The following is a 20,606-nucleotide window of genomic DNA, read 5'->3' on the forward strand; positions in this document are numbered from 1 at the left end:
CCTGTCTGAATTCCCTTCAGTATCTGGGTTGGATTTGCTGCTAAGTTTAGAAACCGCAAATCCAACACGTGTAAACCTACCCTAAGAGTGGCGTAAAAGACACAAGGTGACTGTGGGCGTTGCATAGGAGTGGTAATCATGCAGAAAGGAGAAGGGGAGGAGTAAGCAGGAAATGTTCTTATATACTTGTTTGTATATTCTGTGACCGTGTGACCAAAAACGACTCACTATAGCCCCCAAAATGGCTGACAATGGTCGAAAAGTTCATGTGCTCCGTTTTATGGAAGAAAGTCCAGCTCTGAAGAACAATCCGCTGCTCTAACAAGTGAAGCATTGTGCAAACTGTTAGAACAAGAATATTCATGAGCATCTCTGTATATATATATTTTTTTATTATTATTTTTACAAAAAAACATACGTTCAATTTGAGCAAAAATATAAAAAAAATTAATTCCAGCACGTTAAAAAATTCTTAGCTGAGCATTGTTTAATGCTACTATATTAACCATAGTGTCGGAAATAATCTATAATTAAACCTTTATAATTAAACTATTATTACAATCGGCATACCCAAAGCAGTATATGATAAGACATAAAATAATGCAAATACCATACTGACCATATAATAAGTATGGTGAAGAGTCCAACTATAAGATAATACACAGTACAGAAAGCAAAGACAAAAAGGAAAACGTCTCAAATGAAAAACAAAAAAATAAATAAATAGGGTTCAAACCAAAGTTGTTGAATTAACCAGAAAACAGAACTGATGAGAAGAGGAGTTGTAGTGTAAGCGGGAGGAGGAAGTAGTTATGGATAATTTTAGCTGGGTCTCTGACACGGTGGGTGACTTGAGTGGGTGTCATGGTTTGGTAACAAGGGTGGGTGACATGGACGGAAAAGTTTGCAGGTGCAAAATGAAAAATTTGTAGATATTACTGCATCTTACCTGAACCCTGGATCTTCCCAGTCATGAACTCCAATTCACAATAAACCCAAAGACACTGAGCCAAGGCAGAGCTCTGCATCTGGGCTCGGCTGAGTCACTGAATAATAAGCGGGTTGTCTACTGTTACACGCTGGATAAAGGACCTTTGAAAACCTTAATAAGAGGGATTGTCTTCACAGGGAGCATTCTCAAGCTGTGCCGGGTTGGGGCTATGATGCAAAAGGGTGGGGGTGCACATTCCCCTCCACACTGTTGTATTATCTAATAATATTTAACTGTTTTACAACCGCGGATCTGCAAGTAAAGGCGACATCTAGTCCCCTGATCTCCTCTTCAACTGGAGCAGTCATGCAGGGATAAAAAGTTATCACATCTGATGGAATATTTGAAAGGTTTTACAAAAATCAATACAGCACAGTGGACATCAGGAAAACGGTTCACACATGAAAAATTCAAGAATAATGCACAGTGTTTACTAGATTCATCACTAACCAGGCAGAGGTGAGCCGGTGGTTCAGGCCGGAGCACTCAAAACAAAGACCGATACTGCTGGTGGTATGAAGGATCGCCTGGCAATTTCAGGTGGATCAGGGGTATTCTGATGTCTATGGACACAATCCAACGGATCTTGGGGTTGATAACGATCGGTGTAGATAAAATAGTTTGAGTTGACCGCACTATGGCTGCCTGACTGAGCTCCTTATCCTGGCTGCATTGCCATAAACTAGCACACTTACCCTACGCTTGCACTTTTATTGATGGATGGTTTATATGGGATGGTTATGGCCATTTTTTAATAATTTATGGCATGTGAAGCTTATGTTGCTGCATTATGGATTGTTTTCTGTCTGTCGATATCGATCTATTTAAAAACTTAAAAAAATATGTCCTTTCTGCATTAGACATGGTTTACTGGGCTGGCACTGTGTATAGGGGACCCTCTGACACTGTTTATAGGGGCACTGTCTCTAGAAATGGTGGGGTTCTGGTAGTTAAGGGGTGACTATTTTAGGGCCGTGCTCATTTGGGAAAAAAAATCTATCTTAAAATCTGATAACGTGGCGAATGTAATTCTAAAATTTGGCAAGTATAAATGTCAAGGGCAACACCACCCGTTATCACTGTGCCAACCACACACAGAAACATAACTATGAGGATAAAAGCGACTTGATGTACACTCCTCAACATTGAAATTGCAACACCAACAAGGGCAAGCCGTAAGGTAATGTAAATCAAGGAAGTAGTAGGTGTCGCTATGATCTGCAAATGATCAAATTTTGCAGCCCCTCGCTCCAATCTGTGGCATGTGGGAGGTATAAAAGCCAGATTGGATCTGATTTTTGGGGTTTCATGTGGCTAAATAACTTTTCTTTCAGTGTTGTGGGATAATTCCTCCTGTTCGTGGACGTGCCAGTTATCACCACTAGTCGCAAACTAAGAGGGACAGAATTCTTGAAGTGACACTTTGGTTTATCACTCCGGCAGATCACTGCGCGCCTAGGCTGAAATGTCAGCACCGTTTAATGTTGCGTGTCCCGGAGGTTGGGAGAACAACGACTAACAGGAATGACAACAAGAGGTGCGCAGAGCCGAACCTCTGCAGGGACGGATCGTCTGATTGGAAGAATGGCGCGTAGTGATCCATTCTGTACTGCAAGTGAAATTAGACGTCACATCCCTGTCACGTTGGGTATGTGGACCCACTGGGCCATACCGGCTTGACGGTATGGCAGCTGGCCAACAGGACACAGGTCACAGTCTATAGTTCGTATAGTGTACCTGTGGTAGCTCGGACAGTAGTAAGACCGGCTCGGCTGGGACTAGGCAGCAGGCAGGCGCCATGCATGGTATACAGTGCATCACGACTTCAGCTCAACACGGCACTTGACCAGGATAGCACGGGACACAGGTTACAGGTAGCAGGAACGGGAAATACTGGGAACTGGGAAACACTAGGAGACCATTTGCTTAGACAAACTTAAAGAGGCTCTGTCACCAGATTTTCAAACCCCTATCTCCTATTGCAGCAGATCGGCGCTGCAATGTAGATTACAGTAACGTTTTTTTTTTTTTTCAAAAACGAGTATTTTTGGCCAAGTTATGACCATTTTTATATTTATGCAAATGAGCCTTTCTTAAGTACAACTGGGCGTGTTTAAAGTTATGTCCAACTGGGCGTGTATTGTGTTCGTTACATCTGGGCGTTTTTACTTGTTTTACTAGCTGGGCGTTGTGACGAATCAGCATCATCCACTTCTCTTCGTTACCACCCAGCTTCTGGCAGTTCACAGACACACAGCGTGTCCTCGCTCATCCGAGGCGATGAAGTTCCTGTGGGAGGAAGTGAGTGACGTCACAGCGTGATCTCGCGAGGACACGCTGTGTGTCTGTGCACTGCCAGAAGCTGGGTGGTAACGAAGAGAAGTGGATGATGCTGATTCGTCAGCATCATACACTTCTATTCACAACGCCCAGCTAGTAAAACAAGTAAAAACGTCCAGATGTAACGAACACAATACACGCCCACTTGGACATAACTTTAAGATGTTGCATCTTATGATCAGCTGCTGACACTGGGACCTACAAAGTAAGATAGAGACATGTCGCGAACGGAATTCCCCTTTTAAAGGGGTTGTCTCATCTTGACGTCCCCTTTCCGTGTGCCCGACTAGGGAGTATTAACATCATAGATGGGGTTCACCTGCTCGGCATCTCCCACTATGAAGCAGAGCAGAGAGCCACTAAAAAGCAGCAGCTCTCACTCGGAGTCCTGGTTCATTAATTTAGGGTATTCTCACACGGCTTATTTTCAGGCTGATATTGGAGCAGAAAAGCCTCGTTTTACGCTCCAAAATACACTTGAAATAAGCCTGCGCACCTTTTCCCATTGAGCTGTTTTTCGAGCTGTTCTTCATAGGGACAATTGAAAAACTGCTGCAAAAACAGTTAAAAAAAAAATGCTTCAAAAAAAAAGTTTTCAGCTTAAAAAACAGCTGAAGATCAGAGGCCGTATTTGACTCTGTGTGTGAACATACCCTAAGGCTGGGTTCACACGACCTATTTTCGGACGTAAACGAGGCGTATTATGCCTCGTTTTACATCTGAAAATACGGCTCCAATACGTCGGCAAACATCTGCCCATTCGTTTGAATGGGTTTGCCGACGTACTGTGCCGACGACCTGTCATTTACGCGTCGTCGTTTGACAGCTGTCAAACGACGACGCGTAAAATTACTGCCTCAGCAAAGAAGTGCAGGACGCTTGTATACATTATATTCAGGACACTTCTTTGCAACGTAATTTGAGCCGTTCTTCATTGAAGTCAATGAAGAGCAGCTCAAGATTTACGAGCGTCAAAGACGCCTCGCATAATGCGAGGAGGAGCTTTTACGTCTGAAACGACGCAGCTGTTTTCTCCTGAAAACAGTCTGTCTTTTCAGACGTAAAAGTTAGCTAGCGTGTGCACATACCCTTAGGGTATGTGCACACACACTAATTACGTCCGTAATTGCCGGACGTATTTCGGCCGCAAGTAGTGGACCGAACACAGTGCAAGGAGCCGGGCTCCTAGCATCATAGTTATGTACGATGCTAGGAGTCCCTGCCTCTCCGTGGAACTACTGTCCCGTACTGAAAACATGTTTTCAGTACGGGACAGTTGTCCTGCAGCGAGGCAGGGACTCCTAGCATCGTACATAAGTATGATGCTAGGAGCCCGGCTCCCTGCACTGTGTTCGGTCCGGGACTTCCGGCCGAAATACGTCCGTCAATTACGGACGTAATTAGTGTGTGTGCACATACCCTTATACTACAATGGACGACCACAAATTTGCTGTGTATTGGCTCCCAAGAGCAATCAGCTGAGTTATCCGGGGGTTATCCGTTATGAGACTGTCCCTTTAAAACGGTCTCTAGGGGAAGTGCTATAACCGCAACACCCATGGAATTCTAACCAATGGTCTTAAAAATATTCGGACGTTGGCGTACGTTTATAGAAAAACATTACTCTTTAGCTGATATTGGCACCTTAATGTGTACATTTCAATATAATTTGCAGAATATTTAGGGAACTCCGGGTGTATTGCAGAGAAGTTAGAAGGAGATTGTCCACCGAGACCGTTTGGCTATTGCTATGGGTGGGTTTTTGGAATTATATTGTAATTTGTTCATTTACAAATGTTATGCTGGTTACAAGTAAATAAGAAAAATGTATCTGGAGTCGGGACACAGAGGTATATCATTTGGAAATGATGCTCTTGTTATCAAAAATTTATTTTTGATATTCAACATGCAAATACTGATGTGTAATTTCTATATTTGTATGTGTTTCCGGCTCTGAATAAAAATAATTTCAAAAAAAAAATATATTTGGACGGTCCCCATTATTTAGGATCTCATAGATATAAACATTAGGAGGTTCTAGGAACACATTAGATGATGTGATACAAGGCGTCAAATAGGTAAAAATATACCCCAGAAAATGTGTCGGTCTCGTCTCTCTGTACAATGCAAGGAACTATAAATTCTGATGTAAACAGGAGCCTGGTCAACTAAAGTGCAAGTAAAAATAATGGGATCCCACTATTATCACCGCTGACAGAAGGGTCACAGCCCTTGACAAACAAAGCTTAAAATTGACGCGGAAATATATGTATATTATTTACAAAGTGCCTGACCTGTTCCTTTCAGAATAGCCAGCAAGGAAAGCAGAGTTGTTTCTCTGTCTCAATATTAATCATTTACTATATAGATATTTACATTTTTACTACAGTCGAATAGATTTTGCCATTAAGCAGAATTGCTACTTACATTGCCCTTAATATAAAATTTGATGCGGACTATTGTTAGGACTAAAGAGTAAAGTATACCAGTCAGCAGTACCAGTAGTATAGTGTAACAAACTGACCTAAGGAACTGCTCACCATTTGTCAGAAACTGCATAACGTGTCGCACCCTACTTGTCATAACCGTTTTGAGAATGAATATAGATACGGCGCACAAACACCTCGTATCCCAATAGCACCCCTCAAAATTGTCCCCAATCTTTAAAGGAAATCTGTCAGCGGGTTTGAAACCCCCACAAATTGCCAACGCTGCTAAATAGGTGATGGGGAAACAACTTTAATCATACCCGTGTTGCCGATCTTCTAGTATTGCAGAAGAAAATGACGTTTTAATTACTGAATACAAATGAGAGGTGGTATCCGCTGGGTGTTCCTTAACCTGGGAAGTGTCCGGGTCTTCGAAAATAAACCCTCCCCAATCTTTCTGCTCTTAATTGACGTCTCTATCTGTCTCGTTTGTCATGTGTCGTTTTATCCAGGAGACCAATAGAGATGTCAATCAAGAGCAGAGAGGAGGGGTTGGTGTAGGGTTTATTTTCGAAGACTTAAGACCCTTCCCCGGTTAAGCAACGCCCAGCGGACACTTGACTTATCGTTTATATACGTGATTAAAACTTCATTCTCTCTGAAATGTTAACCGTATGATCGGCTTGATTTTATTATTGGAAGATGTATATCAAACGAAAGTTCGACACTTCTTTTTTTTTTTTTCCCCTTGAGTCATAATTACTGAAACTAGTTGCGTTAAACGAAGGTGAGAGCATATTTTAAATACCTTAATGGAAGATTAGATGAAGACGTGATTAATTGTATGTACTGGTGGCACTTCAAGGATATTCTACCATAAAAACCCTTTGAGACGACCACCCAACCATGTAATAAAAAATGGTCTTCTAGTGGGTTGATCCTCTCAATATAGAGAGCCTACAGTATATACATAGGATATAAGGTCATTTAAAACCCATCCCAGAAACTTCTTCTTTAGATGGGGGGTGGTGATCTCGTAAGAAGGTCTTTTGGAAATGGTTTACTGTATACAATAGAGGTGTGGTTAATAAACGGGTTGGCACTCAGAGACCCAAATATTACACTCTTCTAAATGCATTTTGGGGGCTACAAAAACATCAATAATGAGTGAGATAAAAGGGAGCAGTATTTTCACATTTGTTCTACGTGCAATGGGAAAAAGTAGGACACGAGTTTGAGGTCTGTTTCCCTTTAAATGTAACTTTTAGTGAATAATTGTATTCAGATTAGAAGCGGGTGTCCACCTTCATTGGGGTTGAGCGATAGACACTTAGGCTGGGTTCACACGACCTATTTTCAGGCGTAAACGAGGCGTATTATGCCTCGTTTTACGCCTGAAAATAGGGCTGTCAAACGACGACGCGTAAATTGACTGCCACGGCAAAGAAGTGCAGGCCACTTCTTTGCAACGTAATTTGAGCCGTTCTTCATTGAACTCAATGAAGAGCAGCTCAAGATTTACGAGCGTCACAGACGCCTCGCATAATACGAGGAGGAGGAATTACGGCTGAAACGAGGCAGCTGTTTTCTCCTGAAAACAGTCTGTCATTTCAGCCGTAAAAGCCAGCTAGCGTGTGCACATACCCTCACAGGTTCTGCAAAAAAGAGCGCGTGGGAGGAAAACTTATTTTGACACTGATGTAAGTATTAACATCTTGAACAATGGTATGTTCAGAATCCATTACCTGACGGCTTCCATGCGGTGTCGGCTATTTGATATCGTAATATTTCCTAACGGACTCCCTTTTCTAACGGAATCTATCAGCAGTTATGAGGGGAAGGGCATTGTAAACAAACCCTTTTTTGTCCCAGTCATTCAAATGACGTTTGATTCCCCTGGCGTGGCGTTTGAAAGTGTTGATCACTGCACTAGCAGCCAATCAGGAGACCGCAGAAGCTGTCACTCAGAGCCTCATTTGCAGCCTCTTTTTTACAGATCTGTATATATGGATCAAATATGGATGCAATATGGACCGGATTTCCGAACTGATGAAATACGGATGACTATGAAAATACGGTCATGTGCATGGGGCCTAAGGTGCAGTGTAGCTGAGAATCCAGCACTGGGGTGACATATAAATCTTACCAGCACGTCTGTGTCTCTCTCTGTATACTTGTATAGCAGGCAGTGAAGTGACACACGCCCACCTTCTGCAGCCCCTCTGTAACCAGGGATGGATTTTGCTTGACAACAGTTTGTGGACAGCAGGAAGGGAGACACCTAGTGGCAGCCACTTCACACACAATTTGCATGGATAAAACAACTACAATCAGATAGTAAGTAAATGACAAAGTTGCTCTATATCAGGTATTCTATTAGATTAGAATAATTATTTAAAAAGTTAGTGTCAATTTAATAATAATCCACTCCACTTTTCAGCTAGGCCAATAAAGCTTTGAGCTGCTAATAATTCTATCTCATATCTATCTATCTATCTATCTATCTATCTATCTATCTATCTATCTATCTATCTATCTATCTATCTATCTCATCCCAAACCATTGGATGCTCTCTACATTCACATATACTAGAGAAGTGTACTCCAAAGAGTAGAGTCAAGCAGAAAAGTGTCAGCTCTTTAACTTAGAAATTAGAGCTAACCAAAACAAATGCTGATCCTGCAATTTAATTCAATTATAAGTTATCAATTTATTTTGTAGTCTTTTTGGTTTTCAGCAATTCAACTTTACCCAAGATCTTGCACTTCACATATTTGCAGTGTCAATCACAAATCGGTTGCTATATTCAAATGTAGTGATTTATCTCTTTCTTACAGATGTAGCAGAGCTGACATTGTCACTTAACTGCCCTTTGTTAGTTTACCAGAATAAATCTTTGAGTAATGTGATAAGTTTACCTACGGTCCTATGCAAAAGCCTTAATGTCGGCTTGCGTTATGCCAACGGACAAGCTCACCTCTGCTACAGCTGGACATATATATTTATGCATGACAAAAATAAACTTCTATCTTAACTTTTGCGGCGCATTATATTTGTTTTCTGAAAGACAAACTTTGTCCCCTTGTCAAACTGCAGCACTTTCCAAGTATGATTAGTAACACATTTATATCTCTCACCTGCCGCTGTCTGACACATCCTGCGCAGACTAAGCCCGACCTGGCACTTTTTGTCACTATGCAAACTTTTTTTTGCCAAAAACAGCCTGGAATGTAGAGAGGTATAAGAAATGTAGGATTGCCGAAGAGTATCCACGCGCCGGCAGAAGGCAGAGAAGTAGTAAGGAAGTTTACTGATGGTTATGAACGTCTGCAAGTTCCCCAAGGCACAGGAAGGAAGAGGAGGGCAGCACACAGGCCGATCACATGAAGACCTTAAAAATATCTCCAGTCTGATTCATAAAAAATAGCATAGAGGCGTAAGACACCACCGTAACTGATGGTCGTATAGGATTTCCTGGGACAGACCGTAATCTTGTCTATTTCACTCCGTTGTCAGTCTTGACAGGTCAATCCCATAATAATTTTCTAACTATGGTCCTGGAAACTTGTATGAGATTAGTGAAACATGGCTGCTTTCTTGAAAAAACAGCGCCACTCTGGTCTACGGGCTGTGTCTGATATTGCAGTATTATGGAGCTGTAATACTCGACACAGCCCGTGGATAAGCGTGGTGCTGTTTCTTCAAGAAAGCAGCTATGTTTTTCTAATATCTGCAACCTCATTTTTTTTCATATTTTTTTTTTTATAAAGCGAATGTATTCTAAATATTGGGTGAAATAGATGGCCACTCTAATTATTTTTTTTTTTTGTAAAACAAGTCTTTTTCTTACTATGCAAAGTAGATTAAAAAAAGCAACACTTTAAAAATACTGCCACCCTATATTAGGCCTCAACCTACTAACTATATAATTCCCACCCGACCACTGTAATGTGTTTACTGAGAGCAGGGGTCAGCAACCTGCGGCACCGATGCCATAGCCGGCACATAGGTCATGGTTTGCTGGCACTCTTCCCTCTCCCGGTTCCCAGCACTGTTGTGTGCTTGGCGGGGCTGAACACCGGTACAGAGAATGGCTCCTCATTATGTGCTTGGTGCCGCTTATCACCAGGAAAGAGAGCAATGCTTCATTGTGTTTGGTGCTGCCGAACACTTGGCAAACAGACCATGTACTGATTTTCAGCATTGCCAAGCACATAGTGTAACGCTGCTCTCCCCTAGTGATCAGCGCCTCAAGGACGGAGTGCAGTAACTGCACTCCGTTAGCAAAAAGTTACCAAAAGTTCAGTAGCCGCGGTCTCTCCTATGTACATCCCCCCCCCCCCCCAGCTGTTGTTTAGTACCCGGGGACTCTCGTTTGTGTACTCCCAAGCTGGTCTTCAGTAGTCGTTCTCTCTCCTGTATGCACCCCCCGCACAAGCTAGTCTTCAGTGGTCGCTCTCTCCTGTGTGCACTCCCTACACAAGCTGGTGTTCAGTAGCCACCGTCTCTCCTATGTGCACCTTCCAGCTGGTATTCTGTATCCGCGGTCTCTCCTGTGTGCAGTTCCCCCTATGACTTTCATGTTTGCATGGCACACTGAGTAATTCATTGTTGATTATTTTCTTTTAGCGGCACGCCATACAAAAAAGTTTGCCTACCTCTGACTTGGACTTCGTTCACATATCCGTTAGGGCTCTATTCTGACGTTCCGTCTGAGGTTTCCGTCAGAATAGAGCCCTGACTGACGCAAACCATAGGTTTCAGTTTCCATCACCATTGATTTCAATGGTGACGGATCCAGTCTCAATGGTTTCCGTTTGTCTCAGTTGTTCGATGGTTCCGTCTTCTTGACGGAATGAATACCGCAGTCGACTGCGCTATTGATTCTGTCAAAACTACAGAACTCCCGCACAACTGAGACAAACGGAAACCATTGGGACTGGACCCGTCACCATTGAAATCAATGGTGATTGAAACGGAAACCTATGGTTTGCGTCAGTCAGGGCTCTATTCTGACGGAAAGCTCAGATGGAACGTCAGAATAGAGCCCTAACGGATATGTGAACGAAGCCTTAGAGGTTTACTCTATGGGGCCGGCCTATTGACGCACTAGTTTTTTTGTTTTTTACATGAAGGACTCTGCTTACTTTCCTCTTCTGGCACCAGCATAGTGTCTGTTGCATAGTACTGAGTTGCGTAGTCTAGTTACTGTTACTTGTTTTCTGTGTTTGTCCCTTGCGTCTAATTTTCTCCCGACCTGATTTGACTTCTCTTTTTGCCTCATCTCTGCCTCTTTATATGACATTTTTGTTTGCCTGGTTCCTTATCTCTGTCTGCTAATTATTTGCATTGCGCTGGCATTGGTCACCATGCAGTGCGGCACTTGAAAGAGGTCACTGTGAAGTGGCAAATAGGCTGAGAAGTATCATCTTTAACGCTGTTCTGTGATCCTGACTTATAGCTACGCCTGTGACCTCATTTCTTGTTTGGTACCGCAGCCATGCGACCCCCCTTTGGCCTCCTCTCCATCTACTGGTTCCTGTAGTGTATTTGCCACCAATCACTCATTTGGTCCACAATCTGGAGATAACTCTGAAGTTTAGGCCATACCTCTATGGGGGGGGGGGGGTAAAAACAAGAGCCCCTATAGACTCTACAGTAAAAACAAGAGCCCCTATAGACTCTACCGTAAAAACAAGAGCCCCTATAGACTCTACAGCACAACTTAGCCCGTGCAAATCCCATCATGGTACAGAGGGTCCACTACGCGCCCCCGTAACAGCCGTTCAATTTAAGAACCGAATCCCTCTCTTGTTTACACAGGGTTTCATCATAACCATTAGTTCCTTGCCCCACCTAGCTAATTCCTTGTATCAAGTAATTTATTTTGGCTCATTTTCAAACATGCAAAGTAAACGCCCGGTGCCACTCATCAGGAAGAATGAGGTGTATAGAAAGTATTGGTTACATTGCATTCCAGCCGTGGGATGATTTTTTCCATCTTTCTATATATTATTTTGATGCAGTTGTCATGAGTATTATAAATTTCTATTTATTTCGCTTTGTCTTTGTGCTAAAGAAGCTCTTGATAAAGATTAAAATTGCACCCGAATGATCGATCACGATGGCCGACGGCAGATTACAGTTTACCCAAAAAGTTATATGTGATGTTGGATTTTTTTTTTGCCCATAGTCGTGTATGTCCCAATTACGACCGATCTTTCAACTCTTTGTGCAAGTGCATTATGTTGTATTAAAATTTTAACAAATACGTCCTCAATCGGCCAGTCTGGCATGTCGACGGGCGGATCATTCGTACAGACGATCCGACATCTGATTGATTGGTCACATTGTGTCTGATCCTAATCTTAAGTGTATGGCCATCTTAAATTGTGGAGGTAATATGTGATGACCTGTTCCAGTAGTCTAGAATAACTAATAATCTCTCACCTAAATAGTTGCATGTATGACGTATTATGATGACCCTGTGGGAATCCAGAGGCCAGGAGGTTCTCCGACATGTGATAGGACTGCACGCTTTAAGCAGATTTTCTGAAACCTCTTAATAATTACATTTCGGTTAGTTTAGTTAGAGAGTTTGAATGAAAACGATCAAACCTTACCATGTGATATTAGTTTATCCTCGGGCATGTGTAAAAAATAAATGCCTTGACGTTCTCATTACAGCATGTCGTCTTGTGCACTTACTTTTCATTGACGTCCGTTATCTCTGACATATTCAGCCTCAGAAAATAAGTGGAAACATTACAGAGATAATATTTTCCCAGATGCTTATGAAACCATCACAAATTGTGGAAGAAGGGAAATTATCTTTCTATGTTAAATGTATTCATGGAGTAAAGGGTTTAAAGTGGAAGTATCACTTCTTAAAAAAAAAAAATAGCTAAATAACATGTTCTAGAAAAGTTGCTGAGGAGGAGAGGATTTGGTTTTCCTGGGGTGAACGTTCCTTAAAATAGTATTGACCTTTTAAATTACCTGCAGTTCCTTTTTTTACCACTGCCGAGAACAATTTTTTTTTCATAACCACCAATGCAACAGCGCCACCATCGGTAAAACATAGCAAAAGCAGAATCTTTAAGATTCTATAATTACGTAATAAAACGTCCCTAAGTGATGCTTGATGATTTTAATTAACATAAAGAGTATTTAGAAAAGATAATCTTCTATCTCTTTGACAATATTATCGCAACTTGGTGGTCTGAACCAATGAACAAAAGAAGTCAGTATAATAATATGTAATAGTAAACAATTGTACTTCATTAACAATTGCAACTTCCGTGAAGTTTTGACTCTCACCCAAAGGGAGTGCCCAGTAACAATAAGGCTATTAAGTCTGGGGATTACTAGTTATATAATAGGGTAGAGCAATTAAACTTCCTCATTCCTCTATGCAAGGTCCCCACAAGGACAAGCATTCCATACCAATCCCATACAATCCTTATCTTTATATACTCTGTATGTTGCATTGTGCATCCTAAACAGAGGGAAACTATTAAGGAACTAGAACTGCATATAACCATGACCCAATCTATGACTACATGACGCTTGATAATCCAGAATCTTGCCAGACTGCAATTGTTGTTATTCCCATTGATGCGACATTGAAGAGTACATCTGAAGCTTCATTAAAATTGTTTCCGGTTTAGAAAACCCGTTTTCAAATATACTATTAGGCCTTATTTACACGAACGTGTGCCTTTTGCGCGCGCAAAAAAAACTCTGCTTCTTTGCGCGTTGCAGTTCCGTGTGTCATCAGTGTTTGGTGCGTGGCTGCCAGATTTTCACGCATATGCCATCCTTATGACACGCGGTTCTGAGGTTTAGAAAATGAAATGAAGGAGGTGGTTTTATTTTTCCCTTCATTTCTTCAACAACTCTTTGTGCGAATCACGCACAGCACACGGAAGTGCCTCCATGTGCTGCGTGTGATTTTCACGCTGCCAGTGACTTCAATGGGTGCGTGATGTGCAAAAAACGCTAAAGTATAGGACATGCTGTGAGTTTCACGCCGCGGACACACACTGCGTGAAAAACACGGAATGTCTGAATGGCCCCATTTATTTACATAGGTCCGTGCGACGCGCGTGAAAATCACGTGAAACACGTTCGTGTAAATAAGGCCTCAGGGAATCTTGAAAAAACAGATTGGATCTGCCGTTTCGGATCCTCCTCTATTAGCTGGAGCAGAGAGTAGCTACAAGGCGTGCCTCTTGCTCTGGAGAAACCCCAGCATGTCCATGCATTACACAAACAGCCCATTGATTTCAGTGGAAACTGTGTAATACTTAATTTCTCCTGTGGTGGCACTGCAGGGAAAATGAACACTTGCTGCCAGGTTCCCTAACAAGTTACAGCAGATTGCTGCGAAACCCAGCAGTGGAAAAACTTGTAATCCTTCTAACACAAAGGGATTGTGCACAACCCCTTTAATGGGAGTCTATATGTTGTGACCTCCACTGATAGCTAGAACTAATGGATTGCTGCATAAAAGAGCAAAAATGCAAGTCCATCGAAGAAAGCCACCAAGAGCAGTGTTGAAGCCCCTATGTCCTATAAACCAGTGTGGATCGCCACGCATCGCATGTCTTTATGATTTTACATTATTGGCCGATCCTTCATGATTTTACACGTGTGTCTGGTACTGCAGCTTGTCTCTGTTCACATAGCTTAGCTTCAGTACCAGACTTGTATGAACATCATGTCTGGTACTGTGGTGAAGGGGCCACGGCACACCACAGTTCTGCTAAACAGTGGGGCTCTTAAGGGTTGGACCAACACCACTCACATATTGGTAGCCTATCCTAGGGACAGGCCATCAAAATGCCAGAAAACACTTTTAATACAATCATTTAGGAATTGAAAAGTAAAACTGACCATACACATGGAGTAACTCTCGGCCGTACGCTGTACCGTAAACATTCACACTCAGCCGAACATGCATCTTTTTATTTCAATAGGGAGAGGGGGAATAAGCCGCTACCAGCCCCGTTTTGGCCTATAACTTGCAGCAACAAAGAATTGGGTATGTTGCCGGTTCACGTGTATAACTTCATCCATAACGCCTCTCCGTTTTCTCCAATTCCTGCAAATTATGCCTAAATAATATTCTGGTGACTCACACCAGCAGGGAGTTACTTTAAAATGTGACAACCTGACCTCTAGTCAAAGACCCCTCTCCCCCAGCACTAGGATCTGGCACTAAAATACAATGGGGCAGATTAACCAATGCTGTCTAAGATTCTACTGTATAAACTTAGACCAGGCAGTCAGAAGATGCTCCAAATATATCACACTGTATAAGTTTGGTGCATCTTGTTAGACGCTTTTCTCTTCCTTTTATACCAACTCTTGGTTGACTTAGTTTGTGCCAAATTTTTGTGCAATTATGGTGCATTTTAAGCCACATCCTCTTTACTATGCCACTCCCTTTTGAAAAGTGTCTAGTGAGGCACCATCATCTGTTCTTTTTGGCACATTTGCTTTATAAATAGATCTAAAACTTGAGACGATCTTATACGCCAGATATGTGTCACATTTTGGCACAATTCACAAACCCGTCTAGCCGCAATCACATTAGTTAATCTGCCCCAATATGTCCCAGGTTACCATCTATATTATCTTCTATTATACATAGGAGAAGAAGTTCGCTACTTCCACCCTCAAAGTGTCTGTTGAACAACACATTCGAGCATTCCTTGTGTTTTAGCTTATTTAATAACTGATCAACTCCCTTCAAATCACGGTGAAGGGTCTGGTCTATATGACACATTCCTCACAGATGAATAAACTTTTGAGAAATTATTTTATACTCTACAGGTATAGATTTAGTCAAGCATGTCTTTGGACAGTGAAAGTAATGGAAATGAAGGTCCCATCATTGTGAATGACTACCAGGATGAGTTGAGAGGGGGAGGACCTTATGGGGGACCCAGTGACAGAGAAATACGCACCATAAGAGCTAATGTGGCTGACAGGAAGTAGCTGTGAGACTATATATTGTTCTAGTAAATGAAAGACGAGAGAGGGACTGCTTACAGTTACTGTACATGAGGCCCACGAGCACAGAAATGCTTTCTTCTATGGCTAGACGTATGTGTGATAAATACTTGAACGCTTTGTGGTTTTGACAATCTATTTTAGAGGAAGAGATATATGTTAATGTGGGTTCGAGTGGTCTTTGGTCAGAGCTTCTTTGTCAAACCACCCAAGCAAACCACCATCCTCTTTCACTTGTACCATTTACAGTAAAACACTTAGGAGGACAACCTGAATTAAAGAAATTAAAATAAAGAAAATTAAGTAAGGTTTCATAATCAGGAATGTAGTGCTGTGTGTTTTTCAGAGACTTAGATACACCAGCTCAGCAGACCGTATCACAAATCATAGTCTTAGGGTATGCGCACACACAAAATCAAGAACGTCTGAAAATACGGAGCTGTTTTCAAGGGAAAACAGCTAATGATTTTCTGATGTTTTTTAAGCCACTAGCGTTTTTCGCGGCGTTTTTTTACAGACGTTTTTGGAGCTTCTATAGAGTCAATGAAAAACGGCTCAAGAAGTGACATGCACTTCTTTTTCACCGGCGTCTTTTTACGCACCGTTTTTTAAAATGAGGCGTAAAAAAAGCGCCTGTTGGAATGGAACGTCATATTTCCCATTGAAATCAATGGGCGGATGTTTGTAGGCGTTCTGCTTCCGTTTTTGTAGGCATTTTTTCGAGGCATAAACGCCCCCGAAATACGCCTGAAAACCCTACGTGTGCACATACCCTTAGATAGAACAGCAGTATCACACAAAAGGCTTAGATGCACCAGCTCAGCAGATAGTATCACACATGGGCTTAGATATACAGGCTCAGCAGAGTACCACGCACATTAGGATTGGATACACAAGCTCAGCACTCAGTATCACACATGATAGACTTAGATACACCAGTTCAGCAGACAGTGTCACACATAATAGGCTTAGGTTAAGTTCACAATAGTGTTCGTATGCATTTACCTCTCCCGTCAGAGGAAGAGAGGATCAAAACCTTAAACGGAAAGCAACAGTTCCGTTAGAATTACCATTTATTTAAATGGTAATTCTTTTATTTCAGTTGCTTTCCATTTGTCTCCGTTCGCTAGGTTTCTGCAGACTGCACTTTTGCTTCCGTAAAAAAACAAAACGGAAACCTAGCAAACGGAGACAAAGAAGAAGCAACTGAAACAAAAGAATCCCCATTGAAATAAATGGTAATTCTAACGGAGCCGTTGCTTTTGATGTTTCGATCCTCTCTTCCTCTGACAGACAAGAGGTAAACGTATACGAACGCCGGTGTGAACTTTGCCTTTAGATGCACCAGTTAAGCAGCACAGTATAACACATCATAGGCTTGGATGCACGGGCTCAGCAGAGAGTATCACACACGCTCGGCTTAGATTTACAGGCTCAGCAGAGAGTATCACACATGATAGGATTGGATGCACCAGCTCAGCCGACAGTATCACACATGATAGGCTTAGATACACTGGCTCAGCAGCCAGTATTCTAAATGAACAGGAACAGCTCATCAGCCAGTATTATACATGACCGGGAACAGCTCAGCAGCCAGTATTATACATGACCGGGAACAGCTCAGCAGCCAGTATTATACATGACCGGGAACAGCTCAGCAGCCAGTATTATACATGACCGGGAACAGCTCAGGAGCCAGTATTCTACATGATGGGCTGGCTTAGCAGCAGGTATTATACATGATGGGCTGGCTTAGCAGTCAGTATTATACATGATGGGCTGGCTTAGCAGTCAGTATTATTCATGATGGGCTGGCTTAGCAGCCAGTATTATACATGATGGGCTGGCTTAGCAGCCAGTATTATACATGACCGGGAACAGCTCAGCAGCCAGTATTATACATGACTGGGAACAACTCAGGAGCCAGTATTCTACATGATGGGCTGGCTTAGTAGTCAGTATTATACATGATGGGCTGGCTTAGCAGCCAGTTTTATACATGATGGACTGGCTTAGCAGTCCGTATTATACATGACCGGGAACAGCTCAGCAGCCAGTATTATACATGACTGGGAACAGCTCAGGAGCCAGTATTATACATGATGGGCTGGCTTAGCAGCCAGTATTATACATGATGGGCTGGCTTAGCAGCCAGTATTATACATGATGGGCTGGCTTAGCAGCCAGTTTTATACATGATGGGCTGGCTTAGCAGCCAGTTTTATACATGATGGACTGGCTTAGCAGTCCGTATTATACATGACCGGGAACAGCTCAGCAGCCAGTATTATACATAACCGGGAACAGCTCAGGAGCCAGTATTATACATGATGGGCTGGCTTAGCAGCCAGTATTATACATGATGGGCTGGCTTGTCAGCCAGTATTATACATGATGGGCTGGCTTATCAGCCAGTATTACACATGATGGGCTGGCTTGTCAGACAGTATTATACATGAGGGGCTGGCTTGTCAGCCAGTATTATTCATGATGGGCTGGCTTAGCAGCCAGTATTATACATGATGGGCTGGCTTAGCAGCCAGTATTATACATGATGGACTGGCTTAGCAGCCAGTATTATACATGACCGGGAACAGCTCAGCAGCCAGTATTATACATGACTGGGAACAACTCAGGAGCCAGTATTCTACATGATGGGCTGGCTTAGCAGCCAGTATTATACATGATGGGCTGGCTTAGCAGCCAGTATTACACATGATGGGCTGGCTTAGCAGCCAGTATTACACATGATGGGCTGGCTTAGCAGCCAGTATTACACATGATGGGCTGGCTTAGCAGCCAGTATTCTACATGATGGGCTGGCTTAGTAGTCAGTATTATACATGATGGGCTGGCTTAGCAGCCAGTATTATACATGATGGGCTGGCTTAGCAGCCAGTATCATACATGATGGGCTGGCTTAGCAGCCAGTATCATACATGATGGGCTGGCTTATCAGTCAGTATTATACATGATGGGCTGTCTTAGCAGCCAGTATTACACATGATGGGCTGGCTTAGCAGCCAGTATTACACATGATGGGCTGGCTTAGCAGCCAGTATTACACATGATGGGCTGGCTTAGCAGCCAGTATTATACATGACTGGGAACAGCTCAGCAGCCAGTATTATACATGACTGGGAACAACTCAGGAGCCAGTATTATACATGATTGGCTGGCTTAGCAGCCAGTATTATACATGATGGGCTGGCTTAGCAGTCAGTATTATACATGATGGGCTGGCTTAGCAGCCAGGATTACACATGATGGGCTGGCTTGGCAGCCAGTATTATACATGATTGGCTAGCTTGGCAGCCAGTATTATACATGATGGGCTGGCTTGGCAGTCGGTATTATACATGATGGGCTGGCTTAGCAGCCGGTATTACACATGATGGGCTGGCTTAGCAGCCAGTATTACACATGATGGGCTGGCTTAGCAGTCAGTATTATTCATGATGGGCTGGCTTAGCAGCCAGTATTACACATGATGGGCTGGCTTAGCAGCCAGTATTACACATGATGGGCTGGCTTGGCAGCCAGTATTATACATGATGGGCTGGCTTGGCAGCCAGTATTATACATGATGGGCTGGCTTGGCAGCCAGTATTATACATGATGGGCTGGCTTGGCAGTCAGTATTATACATGATGGGCTGGCTTGGCAGTCGGTATTATACATGATGGGCTGGCTTAGCAGCCGGTATTACACATGATGGGCTGGCTTAGCAGCCGGTATTACACATGATGGGCTGGCTTAGCAGCCAGTATTACACATGATGGGCTGGCTTGTCAGCCAGTATTATTCATGATGGGCTGGCTTAGCAGCCAGTATTATACATGATGGGCTGGCTTAGCAGCCAGTATTATACATGATGGACTGGCTTAGCAGCCAGTATTATACATGACCGGGAACAGCTCAGCAGCCAGTATTATACATGATGGGCTGGCTTAGCAGCCAGTATTATACATGATGGGCTGGCTTAGTAGTCCGTATTATACATGATGGGCTATCTTAGCAGTCAGTATTATACATGATGGGCTGGCTTAGCAGCCAGTATTATACATGATGGGCTGGCTTAGCAGCCAGTATTATACATGATGGGCTGACTTAGCAGCCAGTATTACACATGATGGGCTGGCTTAGCAGCCAGTATTACACATGATGGGCTGGCTTAGCAGCCAGTATTATACATGATGGGCTGGCTTAGCAGCCAGTATTACACATGATGGGCTGGCTTAGCAGCCAGTATTACACATGATGGGCTGGCTTAGCAGCCAGTATCATACATGATGGGCTGGCTTAGCAGTCAGTATTATACATGATGGGCTGGCTTAGCAGCCAGTATTACACATGATGGGCTGGCTTAGCAGCCAGTATTACACATGATGGGCTGGCTCAGCAGCCAGTATTATACATGACTGGGAACAGCTCAGCAGCCAGTATTATACATGACTGGGAACAACTCAGGAGCCAGTATTATACATGATTGGCTGGCTTAGCAGCCAGTATTATACATGATGGTCTGGCTTAGCAGTCAGTATTATACATGATGGACTGGCTTAGCAGCCAGTATTATACATGACCGGGAACAGCTCAGCAGCCAGTATTATACATGACTGGGAACAACTCTGGAGCCAGTATTCTACATGATGGGCTGGCTTAGCAGCCAGTATTATACATGATGGGCTGGCTTAGTAGTCCGTATTATACATGATGGGCTATCTTAGCAGTCAGTATTATACATGATGGGCTGGCTTAGCAGCCAGTATTATACATGATGGGCTGGCTCAGCAGCCAGTATTACACATGATGGGCTGGCTTAG

The 20,606-nt window shown here is 42.9% G+C and overlaps 2 protein-coding genes across 5 annotated transcripts in view; one reads left to right on the top strand and one right to left on the bottom strand.

The window, feature by feature from the left end:
- The window catches only part of PIK3R6 (phosphoinositide-3-kinase regulatory subunit 6), a 29,740-nt gene extending 28,714 nt beyond the window's left edge, over positions 1-1,026 (bottom strand). Inside the window, exon 1 of the mRNA XM_075846779.1 lies at positions 950-1,026. The gene's annotated coding sequence lies outside the window, so the exon portion shown is untranslated. The remainder of the gene's footprint in view (positions 1-949) is intronic.
- Positions 1-20,606, top strand: part of NTN1 (netrin 1) — a 250,838-nt gene that overhangs the window by 34,845 nt on the left and 195,387 nt on the right. The window lies entirely within an intron of this gene.

Source organism: Rhinoderma darwinii, chromosome 13 (genome assembly GCF_050947455.1).
Source record: "Rhinoderma darwinii isolate aRhiDar2 chromosome 13, aRhiDar2.hap1, whole genome shotgun sequence".
Lineage (NCBI taxonomy): Eukaryota > Metazoa > Chordata > Amphibia > Anura > Rhinodermatidae > Rhinoderma > Rhinoderma darwinii.